At 36.1% G+C, this 5,939-nt stretch overlaps 1 non-coding gene across 1 annotated transcript; it reads right to left on the reverse strand.

Annotated features, from left to right (window-relative positions):
* Positions 1 to 834: 834 nt before the first annotated feature.
* LOC121223904 (small nucleolar RNA R71) lies at positions 835 to 940 on the reverse strand. Its single transcript, XR_005921371.1, has one exon. It is a non-coding gene; the product is annotated as a small nucleolar RNA R71 (small nucleolar RNA).
* Positions 941 to 5,939: the final 4,999 nt, after the last annotated feature.

Raw genomic sequence — 5,939 nt, forward strand, 5'->3', positions numbered from 1 at the left:
ATGTTTCTTTTGCACAGTTTAATTAATCAAATTCAGAGTAATAGCATAACCAATTTTTTTTTCAATTTTGATCCCTGTGGAGACGATACTCACTCATCACTTTATACTTGATTCGATGTGTATACTTGCACATTTGCATTACACATTCACACACGACAATTTTTTGGCATCGTTGCCAGGGATCAACAATATTGGTGAAAATTTGGTGTGTTATTACCTCTTTAATTTTGTTAGTTTAACTTAATTAGATGTTTTTGTTTCTGTTTTTCAGGATTTTTTTGGTGCAAGAGTAGAGATTTTTCTACACTCGAAGAGTATTATTTTGATCCAGCAATTGAGAGAACCTTGAGAAGAAGGAGAAAAGAATTGGGAGAAATGGAAAGAATTAGAAATGATCAGGTTAGAGAAAAGCCATTACATCAGAATGGAAGAGATGTTGATATTCCTCGAATAATAGATGATAGAGACAGACTGATCATAGAACATGTAGTCCCGATCGTGGATGATCTGAATCCAGGAATTGTCAGGCCGCATATTCAAACTCAACATTTTGAGTTTCAGCCGGTGATGTTTCAAATGTTACAAACTGTAGGGCAGTTTAGTGGATTTCCTACTGAAGATCTACGGTTCCACTTAAGACTCTTTTTGGAAGTCTGTGATTTATTCAGGCAGCAGGGTGTACTTGAAGATGCCCTGAGACTGAAGTTATTCCCTTATTCATTGTGAGATCGTGCCAGAGCATGGTTAAATACATTACCGTCACGTACAGTGGCATCTTGGAATGGACTTTGCCAAAGGTTTCTGCTAAGATATAATCTTCCAAACATGAATGCCAAATTGAGGAATGATATTACGTCCTTCCGGCAATCTGAGGATGAAACATATATGAAGCATGAGAGTGATTCAATGAGTTAATTAGAAAATGCCCAATGCAAGATTTTCAACATTAGACGCAAATGGAAATGTTTAAAAATGGATTGAATATGCATACAAGGATGGTGGCTGACGTATCTACCAATGGGAATTTGCTCAATAAATCATATAATGGGGCATATAAAGTTTTGGAGAGGATAGCAAATAACGATTATCAATACCCCACTACAAGAGTAAGGGCTGGCAGAAGAATGTTTGGAGCAATGGAACTTGATGCAATTACTTCCTTAAAAACTCAGGTATCATCTTTAACTAATATAATTAAAACACTGAAAAGACTAGCTACAGTGCATGAAATGAAATGAGCTGAGTTAGCAAGTGTTAATTTCAGAGAATATCATGTTTTTGATAAATGCCCATCGAACCCAGCTTCAGTTTATTATATGGGAAATTTTAATCACAACAACAACAATCCATATTCCAACACATATAATCTCGGGTGGAAGCAACATCCCAATTTCAGTTGGAGTAATCAATAGATGAGAAATTCTAGAAATGCTATTCGGCAGAATGTTGTGACTGCACCACCTAGATACAATTAGACCATGCCACTGCAAAATGCTCAAAAAAATTCAACTTTGAGTTCTTTATCTATAGAAGCTCTATGGAATGAGTCCATGGCCAAGAACGATTCTATCGTTCAAAGTCAAGCTGCATCTTTAAGAACTTTATAAAATCAAGTGGGGTAATTTGCCAAAGCATTAAGCTTAAGACCGCAAGGAGCACTACTGAGTGATATCAAAAATTCAAAATATTAAAGGAAGGAACAGTGCAAAGCCATTACACTCAGAAGTGGTACGCAGCTACCAAGAGTTATTAATGACACCACTATTGAAGAAGGTAGTTTGAATTTCACAAATAAGAAGAATTCAGAACCAGTAGTGGAGTAGGCTACAAAAGAAAAGAGAAACCAGAAAAGTGTTGAAGTAGATTCATCTTGTATTTCCAATAAAAATGCCACAACAAAACAACCTCAACAAATGGAAGGAAGGCCACTGCCACATTTTCTTCAATGTTTCAAAAAATCTAAGCAAAATTTTCAATTCAAGAAATTCTTGGATGTCCTGAAGCAATTACATATCAACATACTATTGGTGGAAGCATTGGAACAAATGCCCAACTATGTGAAATTCATGAAAGATATCTTATAAAAAAGACAAGGTTAGGGGAGTACAAAACTTTCGCTCTCACCGAAATGTGTATAGTAATGCTGAGAAACAAATTACCACTAAAGCTGAAGAATCTATGGAGTTTTAGTATACCTTACTTTATTGGAAATCATTATATAGGGAAAGGATTATGTGACTTAGGTGCAAGTATAAATCTATAGGAAGCTGGGAATATGCAAGGGGAGACCTACAACTGTCACATTGCAATTAGTTGATCATTCATATGGACATCTATAAGGTAAAATCGAAGATGTGTTTGTAAGAGTTGAAAATTTTATTTTTCCAACAGATATTATTATTCTGGAATGTGAGGCTGATAAAAAGGTACCAATCATACTTGGGAGACCTTTTCTAGCAACTGGTAGAACATTAATTGATGAACAAAAGGCTGAATTAATAATGAGAGTAAATGATTAGCAGATAACTTATAATGTTTTTGATGCTATGAAGTGTGCAAATATAGATGAAGAATGTCATGCTGTTGATATTGTTGACACAATAGTTTACGAAGAATTTTTAGAATTTTATTACAATAATTCTAATGGTGATGCAAAATCATTTAAGTTAATTAAAGTAGAAATTATTGAAGAGCTTGGTAAACTGATGGAAGCTAAGTGAATTGAGAATGGATCAAGGAGAAGTTTCAAATCATTAAATTTATTGGACCATTCTTTAAAACCTCCTTAACCATCTATAGAAGATCTCCTATGTTGGACTTGAAGCCTTTGCCAGTACATCTGAAGTCCGCTTACTTGGGAGATAACAACACATTGCGAATAGTTATCTCTATGGCATTGACATTAGATTAATAGACTCAATTTTTGAAAGTTTTAAAGAAATTTAAGAAGGCATTGGGGTGGACGATTACGGATATCAAAGGAATCAATCCAGCAATCTTCATGTACAAGATATTATTGGAGGATTGCCATGGCAAATCTATCGAGCAGTAGAGAAGTTTGAATCCCATTATGAGGGAAGTTGTCAAAAAAGAGATTATGAAATGGCTAGATCCTGGAATTATATACCCAATCTCTGATAGTTCTTGGGTGAGCCCTGTTCAATGTGTACAAAAAAAGGCGTGTCACCGTGGTAAGCAATGATAACAATGAACTTATTCCTACTAGTACTATCACGGGATGGAGGGTTTGTATGGGCTATCAAAAATTCAACAAAGCAACAAGGAAGGACCATTTTCCTCTACCATTTATCGACCAAATGTTAGATAGGTTAGCAAGGAAAGCCTTCTATTATTTTTTAGATGGTTATTCGGGGTACAACTAGATTGCCATAGCTCCAACTAATTAAAAGAATACCACATTCACTTGTCCTTATGGAACTTTTGTGCTTTGACAAACGCTTTTTGGATTAAGCAATGCCCTTGTAACATTTTAGTGTTGAGAAATGTTTTTGGACATGGTGGAGAAATTTTTAGAAGTTTTTATGGATTACTTCTTGGTGTTTGGTGATGTGAAATTTTTTAGAAGCTTTTGAAGACTATTTAAAAAAACTGGAGTTAGTTCTTTGTCGGTGTGAAGAAACCAACCTTGTTCTCAATTGGCAGAACTGCCACTTCATGGTAGTGAAGGCATTGTTCTGGGATATAAAATTTTACAACAAGGGATTGTCGTCGACAGAAAAAATTGAAGTTATTGAGAAATTGCGGCCACCCTCCATAGTTAAAGGTATTCACAGTTTTCTATCACAATTTATCAAAGTTATTTTAAAAATATCCAAACCCTTTTGTACATTATTAGAACATAACAGATCTTTCAATTTTGATGAGTCGTGCTTACAAGCATTTGAGGAATTGAAAAAGCGACTAGTCATAGTACCAATAGTCATAGCACTAGATTGGACTTTACCTTTTGAACTAATGTGTGATGTTAGTATTTGGCCTTAGGGGTAGTGCTTGACCGAAGAAAGGACAAGGTATTTCATGTTATCTACTATGCAAGTCATATGTTGATAGATTCACAGCTAAATTATACCACCATTGAGAATGAGCTGTTAGCTATGGTATTTGCCTTTGACAAATTCAGAGCTTATTTAGTGGGCACCAAAGTTACGGTTTATACGAATCACTCTGATATTAAGTACTTGGTGACCGGGAAAGACACCACGCCTAGATTAATTCGATGGATACTATTACTACTACAGGAATTTGATCTAGAAATTAGAGATAGGAAGGCGTAGAAAATCAAGTGGCTGAGCACTTGTCTCGAATTGAATCAAAAAATTAAGACGGTAATATTTAGCGCATTTAGGATGATTTTCCAGATGAGCAACTGTTAGTTGCCATGACATTACCATGGTATGTCGATATCGTAAATCTTTTGGTTAGTAGATTGCTGCTACTGAGCTCACCAATCAAAGACAAAGGAAATTTATCTATGATGCCAAGCAATATTATTGGGATGAGTCGTTTTTATTCAAACATTATGCAGACCAGATAATTCGGAGGTGTATTCCAGATAACGAGTTCAAATTATTTTATATCATTGTCATTCAACACCATATGGAGGATATTTTGAGGGCATGAGAACTGCTGCAAAATTTTTCTAATATGGTTTTTATTGGTCAAACATGTTTAACGATGCTCATGAATTTTGTCAAGCTTGCAATCGCTGTCAAAGAATTGGAAATCTATCGATGAGGTATGAAATGCCCTTGCAAACTACTTTTAAAATGGAACTATTTGACATATGGGGAATTGATTTTATAGGTCCATTTTCACCTTCTTGGGGCAACGTATACATACTTGTAGTTGTTGATTATGTCTCCAAGTGGGTTGAGGCTGTTGCTCTACCAAAGAATAATGTCAAATCATTATTGAAATTTCTACATAAGAATATTTTTACCAGGTTTGGTACCTCTCGTGCTCTGATTAGTTATAAAGGTTCACACTTTGACTGCAAATTGTTGCAAATGCTTTGAACAGGTATGGAGTTAATGTAAAGCCTTGAATAATTTAAGTCTGATTTTGTGAAATTTAGTGTAAATATGTATTTGCTTCAGTGGTGAAGTGTTATGGGTGTGTATGTGAGGTCTTGGGTTCAAGTCCCACTTTTGGCAATTCTTTTATTTTTTATCCTAACTTTATCCCTGCTAGGTAGGCTTTTGTAATAGTGGTTGTAAACTCATATTAGAATGAGCCTTCTGGTTCGAATGGTAAGGAGTTAGTGTGTTGGAGGTCTTGTGTTTGAATCCCTTTGTGAGCGTGGGTGATAATTTTTGCTTCGGTTGTGTGATAGAGGTTCAGTGGAAACAAAACTCTAAAGTTGTTAGATGAAAATCAAGTTGTGAGATAGTGAATTTTACTTCAATAGCTTAAACCGTGTCTATAGCTACTTTCGTTGGTGGTAAGTTTGGTTGTGCTACTCGATTTTTATGTTAATGAAATCATAAATTAGTTGCTAATAGGTTATTGGAATATTTTCTTTAGGTTCTAGGAGGCTCAGAATTGCAGTAGCATCAAGACCATACCAGGTGTATACTCCTAATGCAAGAAACGAGGTTCAACGAAAGCCAAAAACTTGGTTTGTCGACGCCACATGGGCGTGTGACCGGCCGTGTGGCTGGCCGTGTACGAGAGATGGTCGTGTGACTACAAAGATGTGGCCGTACGTATGACACGATTGTGTGATGGTGTGAGTGTGGCTGTGTGGGCCACACCATTAGGGCATATTGGGTGTGTGGGCCCATACAGGCATGTGGGCCAAAATTTTTAAAATTTTCCCTAAGGTCGCACGGGTCGTTCCGATCGACTGTGGGCTTACCGTAAGGTCGACAAGGGCTAACCAAACCCTAATTCATGTGATCTGATGTTCTGATAGTGTG

The sequence above is a fragment of the Gossypium hirsutum genome, chromosome D11 (assembly GCF_007990345.1).
Source record: "Gossypium hirsutum isolate 1008001.06 chromosome D11, Gossypium_hirsutum_v2.1, whole genome shotgun sequence".
In the NCBI taxonomy this organism is placed as follows: domain Eukaryota; kingdom Viridiplantae; phylum Streptophyta; class Magnoliopsida; order Malvales; family Malvaceae; genus Gossypium; species Gossypium hirsutum.